Source organism: Hirundo rustica, chromosome 6 (assembly GCF_015227805.2).
Source record: "Hirundo rustica isolate bHirRus1 chromosome 6, bHirRus1.pri.v3, whole genome shotgun sequence".
In the NCBI taxonomy this organism is placed as follows: Eukaryota; Metazoa; Chordata; class Aves; order Passeriformes; family Hirundinidae; genus Hirundo; species Hirundo rustica.
In genome coordinates this window covers 41,064,484-41,075,538 of record NC_053455.1, presented here as the reverse complement: position 1 = coordinate 41,075,538, position 11,055 = coordinate 41,064,484, and the positions used below count along the sequence as shown (strand labels likewise).

General features: G+C 45.5%; 1 protein-coding gene across 4 annotated transcripts in view; it reads left to right on the top strand.

Annotated features, from left to right (window-relative positions):
• Positions 1-354: 354 nt before the first annotated feature.
• TSPAN18 (tetraspanin 18) overlaps positions 355-11,055 on the top strand; it is a 122,767-nt gene continuing 112,066 nt past the window's right edge. The window contains exon 1 of one of the 4 annotated variants that reach the window (XM_058421241.1): positions 355-423. The gene's annotated coding sequence lies outside the window, so the exon portion shown is untranslated. Of the gene's footprint in view, positions 424-802; positions 1,004-2,007; positions 2,027-11,055 lie in introns of those variants that run through there. The other 3 variants (XM_058421244.1, XM_040068608.2, XM_040068610.2) reach the window with 3 other exon arrangements.

Genomic DNA, 11,055 nt, shown 5'->3' with positions numbered 1-11,055 from the left:
CAGGTCCCAGGATAAGCTGCCCCTGGGCCGCCCTCGCCGTTCCCGCACCCCGAAAGGCCGAGGCACGGTACTGGAGGGACGAATCACCCCGGGCTGCCCTCTGCGGCTCCTGCCGAGGGCACCCGGGAAGTTTTCTGGCGATGGAGAAGGCAGCCGAGAGGCGCGGGCGGCGAGGCGGCAGCGGCGGAGAGCGGGCAGGGGCGCGCCCCGCCGGAGGGGCCGGGGGCCGGGGCCGGGCCGGGCGGGGGCGGAGGAGGGGGCACGGCCGGGAGGTGGAGCCGGCTGCGCTGGCGGCTCCGGCGCTCCGCGGCTGCCGGGCACGGGGCGCGCACGGCAGTGGGAGCCCAGCGCCGCCGGGAGCCGCCGCCGCTCGGTCCGCCCGCCCGGTCCGTGCCCGGGAGCCGCCGCCGCGGGAGCCGCCAGGTAACGGGCGGGGCTCCCCTCTCGCCGCCCGGCCGGGCTCGCAGCCTCCCCGGCCCGGCACCCGCCGCTGCTGCGGGACGCTCCGCGGTGCCCACGGGGGGCGGCTCGCCTCGGGGGTGGAGGGTGTGCGGGAGCGCCGCGGCTCCCCGGGGTGCTGGGCGCGCAAGTTTGCGGGGCTGAGAAGCCAGCCCGCCCGCCGGTACCGCCGGCACGGGAGCCGGGGGAGGGCGCTGCCCGGGCCAGCTGAACTCGCCCCGCTGGTAACACCTCTCCGGGGTCGGGCTCCGGGAGCGTCTTGAGAAGCCTCAGAGCCTGTCCTCGGTATCTCTGTATTCCGTTGCCTCCGCCCCGACGCCCCTCCCTCCGGGATCCCTCTTAGCGAAAGGACAAGCGGAGGAGCCGGGGAGCCCGGAGGCTGTGCCCGGAGCGCCCTGCGCTGCGTCTGTCGCGTTGGGGAGTGCCACCACCCCTGAAATTCGGATAAGGAAGGCGGGACAGCTGCCCGTGTGTTTTACTTCAGCCCGGGCTGGGAGGAATTTTCTCTTTCACACTTTGCTGATGTTCCGTCCTGCTACCCTGGGTCAGTGCTTGCTCTTTAATAGAGATTTACAGCTGCAGCAACACGTTAGCTGGTACCACATGGGGGTTTTGTAAGCTGAACTGGGCACTTCAAGTTTTAACGTAACTTTTGCATTTAAAGATTATAGTGAGCGAGTAAATAGCATTTTCGTGTGTGTTGTACTTGGGTGGTTTTCTGTGAAGTATGTTTGATTTTTTTCTTTATTTTTTTCCTCCATATCTTCTCTCAGCAATTAGTAAGCTCGGCCAGGTTACTGCTTGTATTTCTATAATAAGAGCAAATTTGGATACAGTTAATAGATTCTAGGCACATAGTTCACTGAATGGCCAGTGGCTACCAAAGCTGGTTGGGCAGAAGTGTGCTGGAGATGGTTATGTGCCTGGCAGGGTATATGCTAATTGCAACCATGGGCTCGCCTTGGACTTCTGCTAGTGCGTAAAAAGTTGGAGTTGTTAAAGAGATGTCTTAGTTCAACAGGATGTATGTAAGTGTTCGATGGATTCTACCAGTAAAATGCTTATTTTGATACTTATTTTGGTTTTTGTAGGGAGCAGTAGCTGTTCTGTCATGAAAGTATAGAAACTGAGAGAAAACGATAGGGATGTCACTCAGAGAAATAGGTATATTCTTTATTTTTTTCATCATTTGGGCCGAATCTTTCAGATTTGACTGTGTAGCATAATGTACGGATGCGCTTCTTTATTGTCTGCTTTCACTGAAGTATTTTTATAGTATGTTAAAATGATTCGAATGTTTGACCCTCCTCGGAAGGCAGTTAATGTCTCTGTATTTGTTGTGGCCGAGGTACAGCTTTTGTTGGCGCGAGCTAAAATACCATGTGATACAGCTGCCACGAATTCAAGTGTAGCGGGGTGAGGAGAAAGAGCGAGCTTTAACTTCTCTGAGATGTTGCAGACTGCCAGCAAAATCCACACAAAATTTCCACCCTTTTCTGCGAGTCAGACCCGTGCCACAAACCTCTCAGCTCCTCTCGCTGTGTGCGCAACCCCGTGAGGTTCGCAGGTGAACGCGGAGTCTCTCTTTGAGAGAGGGGCGCAGGGCAGCCCGCGGGGAGCGGGGCCGCGGTGGGAGCCGGGGATCAGCGGCGGCCTGCCGGGCTGGGGCCGGGGCTGGGGCGGCTCCGAGGGGAGCGCTCGGGTGGGTGATGCTGGGGTTTTCCACGAGAGGGCTTTCTCGCTGTGCCGTGTCAGCGCCGGCCGCCCCTCCGCTCGCTCCTCGGCACGGAGGAGCGGAAAGGGCTCGGGGGTGGTTTGCGTTCACAGGGTGTTTCAGATTTCCTTTGTAAATTACGGGGAAATCCCTTTATTGCCCCTGAGGTGTAAGGATAAGACATCCTGGGAAGAACACCAGTCTTCAGTTTCCAGGCTCCCTCAAAACTCAGGACGATCCCAACAACTTAACTTCCCCCCAGTGGAAACCGAGAAGAGGCTGAGTGTGTTTTCCACAAAAGAGGAGAGGGGTTGGAGTGTTTGCATCCTCTTTGCAGATGATGGCAACGAAGCACTCTGTCCTGGCGTGATCTCATTTTTGGCTGCTTTAACATGTATTCTACTTCTCAGGGTGGGGCTGAGGGAAAGGGAAACAGGAATCATTGTGCGAGTATGAAAATGCTATCTGTAAGTCCTCTGCCAAGTTTTCTGCGTGTTAGTTCAAATAATTTCACACGCACAGCGTCACAGGTCTGTTTTAAAAGGCAGAAACTGTGTCTGTAACTAGTAATAATATTGCAGTTCATAAAACATGAGAAACATCTGTTACTGTGAGTTCAATTTGTTTCTCTCTCCTTGGAATAACTGAGTTGACAGCTCAGTCAGGTTTAATGTCCTGTTCTAAACCTTTGGTCGTGTGTCCCACGGCTAATTGTGACTCACAGAATCAATAAACCCAGCTCCTGCTTCTCTGCAGCGACTCAGCGGGGGCCTGGGAAGGGCTTCAAATCACAACAGCAGATGATGGGGGACAAATTCGGGTTTCTGCAAAGCCAGGCCTAGCGTGTGCCTTTGCCCCTTTCAAAGCAACAGAGCTGGCTGGTGCCTCACTGTTAGGGCTGTGTGAGTGAGGGAGATGGTCTGCCCTGCTGTAGGGGCAGTATTTTCCCTCATAGCACCCTTGCCTTGCCTTAATCTATCCCAGGTTGTGTATTGTAGGCAGTAGAAGCAGAGCCATCTCATGCTTTGATGTGTGTTTATTGGCTTTAGCATCTCATTCTCTTGCCTTTTTTTTTTTTTTTTTCTTTTTTTTCTTTCTCTTTCCACCCTACCTCCACAAAGAAAAAGAATTAGAGCAGAGGCAAAATGTGAATGAAGTGACTTTGTATTTTTGTGAATGGGTTTTCTTGCATCGCCCCTGCCTTCCTTGCTGCCTCCTGTAAGATCCTTTCATAATTAAAATATTATGACTATGCTTATGGTAGCCCTTCGCTTGTGGCAAGGATCCTAATTTGATGTCAATGAAAAAAATAGTAGTTTCTGGCATAAGGGCAGATGACATTTCATCAGCTAGTGCATGCCCATTTTTTTTTAACCACTGTGCTGAGACCATATGGACAGATAATGAGTTTAAGCTGATAAACAGCTTACAGATTTGCCCAACTAAAGGACTTTCTTCCTAGAAAACACGTTTTCCTTTAAAATAAGTAATGAAGTTCCTGTGTTTTTATTTAATTATCTTGAGTCCTGTCTGTTCTCACCAGGCTGCAGGAAAACAGGCACAACTGCTCTGGGGCAGAAGCTACTGGATTTATGGGCCTGTAGGTCTTAGAGGAGAGGAAGGACTTGAAAAGAAAAGTTCAGATGCTACAAAATTGAGGCCTAAGGGGCCTAAGGTATCTAAAAAAGCAGATGGTGGTCCAAGTTGTATTTAGAGAGTTTCCTGAGGTAGCGCATAGTTCTTGACTTGAAGATGAATCATTGCATGAGGTGGTAGTAGGTCCAAGGTCTGTTTGGGAGTTATAATTAAAACAGATGGATATCTATATTCCTTGCTAACCCTGTGTGGCTGCTGGAGCAATCCTTGTCTGGGAATACTGTTGCAAGACAACCCCTGCTTTTGCTTTCTCAATAATTCTTGACTAATTTCAGTATGATTTGTTTGTTTAATTTAAACTGACTTATCAATAAAATATATCCATTTTTCTTGGTTTTTATGGGGGAAAAAACCCCACGAGTGGTACAGAGAGAGCTGAAAAGTAACTTGTTTTTGGAAGAGGTGGTCTTTTGTTGTCGCTTTAAAATAATGACTCAAAACTAAGCAGTGTATTTGCATGAGAGGGCAAAGCCTGTGTTTCTCCCTCAAGATGCATAGAAATGAGATGTTTCAGATATGAAAGTGCTCGTTCCCTTTTAAGCTGTTATGTGTTCACTTCTTTTCTTTGTTTCACACACCCACCACTCCCCCCCCCCCCCCGAAATAATTATTAATTTTAATTGGAAGTGGCAAATGAAGGAAGAAAATAGTTGCACAAAAAAATCAATACAGACAACCCCATTCTTTCTCATGTTGCTTACTCCTTCTAAAATTTTAATGTTTTGTGTTGTCCCTTCCCTTCACACTATACACTTCTCAGCACTGGGAAGATGATTGAACTTTAATTGTATTTCATATGAGAATATGTTCCAGATGGCCAGAGCTTAGCTTTCTGATGGTCACTGCTGCCTCACTGGTGACTGATACAGCAGCCAGGTTGCATTTGGTGCTACCTTAGCTCATGACTGCACAGTTCAGCATTCCACTTGTGTCCATTCCTTCCCCTACACCTACATTTCTTATTTTCTTTCCACCCTTCTTTCAGTCTTGAGCTTCCAATCTGGTGAATGAGTTAACCCATCCCATAGTTTCAGGGGATTCAGGGGGAATTCAGTTCACACCAAACAGTCAATGGGTCTCCTCCCCACCCAATCTCTTGTCTTGGAGCGTTTAACAGCTGCTTTGCTGTTTATCATTTCTGCACTGGTAAAGGTGTCTCATGGGCTAATTTAGTATAAATTTTCTGAGACTGAAAGAAGTGGCTATAGGAAGGCAGTGCGTTGATCTTTTTCTGGTAACCAGACCATCTGCTTAACCAATTTGTCAGCATGTTTTTAATTATTTTTTGCACAGATAAAATTAAAGAAACAAGCTATGATAAAGATGTTTATATCTTACAATTGGATTTGTTTCTGCACCTCTGCCACTTTCTGTTCTTTACCAGTGGGATGTCCTTCATTGGTCTTCCTCAGAGCTAGAGGCAGGGAGTGTCACCATCCTGGGTGAGTTGTCTATGCGTGGGCTGTTTTGGATTTGAACTGCCTCTGCAGGTGTCTTGGTACAGGAAGCTCTGGATGACCAAGTGTCTGATCGGAATGCTTCCTTTCTGGTGGACTGATACGCGGCAAATATTCCATGACAATTGAGAATAGTCATGTGGTGGATAAAAAACAGTCATGGGGATAAAAAATTTATCCCCACCAAATTAATTTCAAAGAAAACCATAACCCGTATCTTGTCATTGTCCTCAGAGCAGTTGGAAGTGGGGTTTTGACAGTCAAAGGTTTTTAGTAAGGATCTTGTTTGTGCACAGGAATCTTCCTGACTGTGTAGTCCTTCCAACAAGGACTCCAATGACTGACAAGTCTCTGGGAGTTCTTGTGTTTTGGTCTTTATTTATTTATTTATTTATTTAATGCTATCAGGGTCTTCCCTTTGTTATGTATTTAGTAAAAAAACCTAGTCTAAAATGGAATTTTCCTGTTTCTTGAGAAATAAATTAAAAATCACAGTAGAAGAGTCAATTTTTAAACTCAAACAGAGTCCAGATTTTTTAGACCATTCTATCACTTCAGGCAGAAAGAGGATACTTTTGATGAAATGAATAGTGCTGAAACTGAATCTCATCTATGTGCTTGATATTACTTGGGTATCAAAGGGCTGCATTATTATGTGGATTAGGGCTTGGGTCTGAGTTCATTTAGTAGCTCAGCTTCTGATCAACCATGTTTAATTCATCTCTGTTCCTGCCTTTCTTGCCCTCACTTAGTTGGTGCATGGCCGTGTTAGAGAAGGACTTTGTTGGGTCATCTGTGGTGTGATCTGGAGTTTGCCCTGATTACTCTTCTGGAAGCAGCCTAACCAGTGCCCTCTTTACTCCTGTTGCTGTGGTGTTACTCTCAGGAAAAAAAACTTATAGTGGTTGTTGATTACAAGGGAGTGGAGCTAAACCTTACTGCTAATGGGAAAAGTCGTGTAGTACATACAGCAGAGATAATAACAGCTCTTATATTTTCTCAGCCTTCTCACTTGAGTTGTAAACAGCTTGAAATGCATCTTAGGCTATCCCAGATGTCTGGAAAGCCCACAAGACAGATGAGTGGAATGGGGCATGGGACCGTACGGTGACTTGTTGAGTGTGGGTCAGTGGCACAGCTTGGCAGGGGCTCAGCAGCTTGGAGGCCCTGGCTGCAGCTCGAGTTATGTATATTGTGCATGATTACTGTACTGACTGTTTCTGCAGCTCCGTGATGCTCCTAAGGCTCAACACTGAAATTGTAATGCTAGCAGCTTTCTTTTCATGGCCCAATGCCCAGTTTGAAGAAGGGTGATTTTGGTCATGTTGTTAGACATACGTATTTATGGCCCTGTTTCATCTGTTGAATTAAATTTGTTGGGGTATTTTTAACATTATTATGGAAACAGTTACTATATTTACTTCTTACAGAAAGCTCAGTGTAAGACAGCCTATGAGGAGAGAGTTCTAGAGTAATAAATATTGCACTAAATTATGGTGTCTACACTTCTTCAGGAAAAATGGTCTAAATGAACTGACTGGCAGTTTGCCTGTTCCCGAGACATGGACCTCACAGGGCACTGAACTGGAACACTCTATGCTGGGAAAGCAATGATAGAGTTTGCTCTTGGCTCACTTGACGGCACATCTCATTTTCTTGGGGAGTGAAAATAAACCAGATCTTCTTGTACAGAGGGAGCTTGTGCCTGTGCTGGGCTGTTTTCTCGGGCCTGCTGGGAACCTGTTTCCCATGGAAGTTTTGGGACCTGTGGGCACCTTTCAGATGAAGTCCTCAAAACCTGTTGCCAGCATAAATGAGATAATGGGACTTCCACTGAATGGAAATTCAGTGGATTTTGGAATGGGAGGCACTGTCACTGATGTTGACGTGTTTATTTCTGTAGTCATTTGAAACCAGAATATGTCTTAATGTCAGTCTTGCTGATCAAAATTGATGGAGCTTAGTGGTGGTAATAATGTGTTGGGTACAAGGTGGACATGTATGAGAAGTAATGGCAAATAAAGGATTGTGTGTGTCAGAATGTTATTGAGAGGGGTAAACTTTGGATATGATGTATTTTTGAACTGCTGACTGCCTTTTTTCCTGTTAATGGCAGACAGGATTCTCAAAGCTGCTTAGGTTGAGGTGCCTATTTTGTGTTGATCAACAAAACTTTTCCTTCTGATGGGAACATGGCATGTAACAGGGATCTTCTAGAGTTACAGCAAGCTGTTTTTAGAATAAGATACAGGAAAAACTGAGAGATAATTCTGGAAGTGCTTGAGGCACCATTCTGGAAGCACCAAAAGATCTCTTTGCTTTGGCAGCCTCAGAATTGACAATGTAATACCTTGCTGATGTGACAAATCACTCTGAGTTCATAAGATTGAAAAAAACCTACAAAACTGATAAGGATTTCAGCTTACAGTGATGCTTTGTTAATTATGAACTGTTTTTCTTATTTTAAATGTTAAGGGAAACATCAGTCAGGAACAGCATTCTGATGCGATTAAGAAAGAAAAAAACAGAGAAGGCATGAGACAAAAGAAAAAAACCTACTTAATCCAGCCAGACTCTTGGAAGCCTTATTCTGCCTCCTCACTGTGCTGAAGTGAGCAGAAGGTTTCAGGCTTCACATTTTGTGTGTTCATATTTTGATAGTGCAGTGGGGAAGGTTTGGCAGGAGAAGAGTCGGAATTAGCTGAAAAACATTAATTTTCTTTGTTAATGCTGCTGCAGATAGTTCCAAGTTTCAGTTTGTAGTGGGTTTCTTACAGCACTTCTATAATGTGATGCACTTTGGGAAGGGCTTTGAAGCTCTGCACTAGCCTTGGGGAGCAGAGGGCTTTGGCAGCGGGGGTTGGACACCCACTCCTGAGTGCTATCACTGATTTTGCTGCTTGGAACTGAGGTGGGTGAATGGCAGGGTTCCTAACATCAGCCTGCTGAAGACACTCCTTAGCTCTGGGAAAGTTGCGTTGCTTTTCTGAGCATCTGTTTCACCAGCTGTGAAAATGAAAACAGTACCCTCAGCATGTGGGTATGATGAACATTCTTGTTAGCTAATCTTGCTAAAGTGCATTGGAACTGTGAAGCGTTGTGGGTTGTTGTTTGAAAGTGTGAAGGTTTTAAATGGTGTAAGCCATGAGCTTGCATCTTGGTTAGGGAAGAGGAGTATCAACTGGGAGACCTTTGGCAACAGGCGCAAAGGGTTTGTGGGGAAGAGGAGAAGTTTGCCTGTAATGGAGGGACCTGAGTGAGAATTATGCTTTCTTCTAACCCTTTACACAAAATCTGAATGGATTTATTTGGAGCTTTGTAAAGCACCTGTCCCAGGCTGAATTTTCCCCTAATGACAGTTGCATTTCCTTTTGCTGTTTTTCCAGCCCCCCCCTCTCCTCCACACTCTTGCTTTTTATGATCAAAGCTGTATTCTTTAAAGATATGCCAATGCCTTGTAATAATGCTGAGAAGATCCCCTATGGACAACAGCTCTGATTAGACACCAAGGAATTCTTTAATTCTCTTCATACTTATTAATGTTAGGAACTTTGTGCTGATAAAAGGTGTGGCTTTTTTTTTCCCATTGCTGTTGCTACTTTCTCTTTGGCTCCCCTCCTCCCCAGACACTGCACTTATTCTTTAAGGTTTCACGTCGTCTTGTCTTACATAAACTCGGTTCATTGGTTCTTGCTTTCAATTCATTCTTTTATCTTCTACAGCACTCAGTGAATGCTTAAAAATAATAAATATTAATAATAGGACTCTTTGAACCAGCAGGTTCTTTACAGCTTGAACTCACCTTTTCCTGCTGCTTATCCCCTATTAGAAGTTGCTATAATCTGCAGATTGTAGCTGTAATAAGTTTTGAAGCAGAGGCTGGGTTTGTGACAAGCGTAGGATTATAGCTCCAGGTGGGGAAGTGGCAGCAGGAACAGAGAACCTCAAAGGCACAAATATGTTGTTCCAGTTGAAATATTCTTAGCAATAAAGGAAGAGAAGCCAATAAAATTTAGTGTGGGAATAGAGCTATTTATCTAAGTTTCCATGGAGTGTCAGTGACCTATATAGGATAATCCTGTGCTGCACATAAAAATTGCTGTGTTTAGAAGTAGAAAAACATTCTTCCTGAAGAACACAGTTTAAGAGGACTGTACTTTTGGAGATTCTTTCAAGCCGTTTCATAGGAATTGTCTTAAACCAGCAAGACAAACTACGACATACATCTTTGGTATTACTGTCTCTTCTTTGAATTCCTTGTGGAGACAGGTTTACTTCTCCTTACTAGAGAAGAAAAAGATGCTGTCTGCCCCCATGTGTAAAATTGACCACATAATGTACAACCCAGGCTCCAAAGCTTTTGCCACACACACACACATGCCACATGCTCTTTTGGATATCAGCAACATTTTTACTGTCCCAGAGTAAGGAATGAATAAAGTAAACATGAACGGAGTGTGTGAGGTTTTCCCACCATACCTTCTTTCCTCTGTTTAATGATACAAGTGACTGGAACAGGAGAAAAAGACAGAATCCTGAGCTATCAGGGCAGATTTAATGAAACCTGATTTATTTCTTCTACACCATGTTGCAGTGCCCCTACTTAGAAGAGACAAGCTGTTCCTAAGCAGAACCTCTGTTGGGTGGGTTGCTTCCAGGCTTGTGTCTTCAAGCAGAAACCACACTGGTTACTACTCGAGGCTAGGATGGGCTAGGAGTCTTCAAGGAAACAATTTGCCTGCAGAAAATGCTGATTTATTGAAACCATTACTGCTTTGTGAGAAAGGGTTGGTCTCTCTACTTGGTTCTCCTTGGGTGAATTTCTGGCATATAGGATAAAATTTCTTATTCAAAACAGATAGGAGCCAAGTGGTTTGGGTTGTTCACCTATGCCGTCAAAAATCCAAAACAGGGTCCTGAAAGAAAGTTTCCTACACACCAGAAATGCCTGTCCTAACCACAGGACTGCTGTTCTAGAGCACATGTGTTTATGTTTGAAGGATTTCAAGGTGTATTCCAAATTTTTGTCCCTATGTGAAATAAAAAAATATTTCAAGTCTCAAAAAATGTGTTTCCCTCAAAAAACTGAGTTCCCATCCAGGTGTCCTTGTGTGTTCTTCAGCATTCTTACTATCTTTCCTCACTGGTTCTGCAGGTTTGTGTTTCCTCTGGCTGTGCTCTTATGGAGTGGAGCAATGAATCTCTGAAGACCTTGGCAAAGCTGTCATCTTGTCAGTGACAGGAGGGGAAAGACTGACCCTGAAGCACTGCTGGTGTATTTTGTCAGGGTCAAGGCTTTACAAGGGTATTTAACTCCTAAACCACTGATTCCTCTTAGGAATATTATTAGGAAATCACCTTAAGCAGCCAAGGAAAATCTCTCATATGTTTGTGCCTGGTCTGTTGTTGTTGGGCAGGGTAGGAAAAATAATGCTTAGGGCAAGAGAGGAGCTGCTTGGAACAGCGTGAAACACTCTTGTGCTGGTTTGACTGCAGCGAGCTCAGCAAAGGCAAGGATAACGCGTGGTTTCAGTCATGGGCCTCCTTCTTGCAATTTCTTCTTTCCTTCTGTTTTACAGAGAAGAGGAGAAAGTAGTCCTATCTTGATCCTTTCTTAATTCTCCTAGGAGAGTAAGGAGATAATGAAAAGAAAGCCAGGAGGGGATCTCAGCTAAGCTGGGTGTGTGCTTTGCGAGGGTGTTTGTTCTCTGTGGTTGTGCTCTGCACCACCAAAGACCCTGAATCTGGTTATTCCAGTGCAGCTCAGCT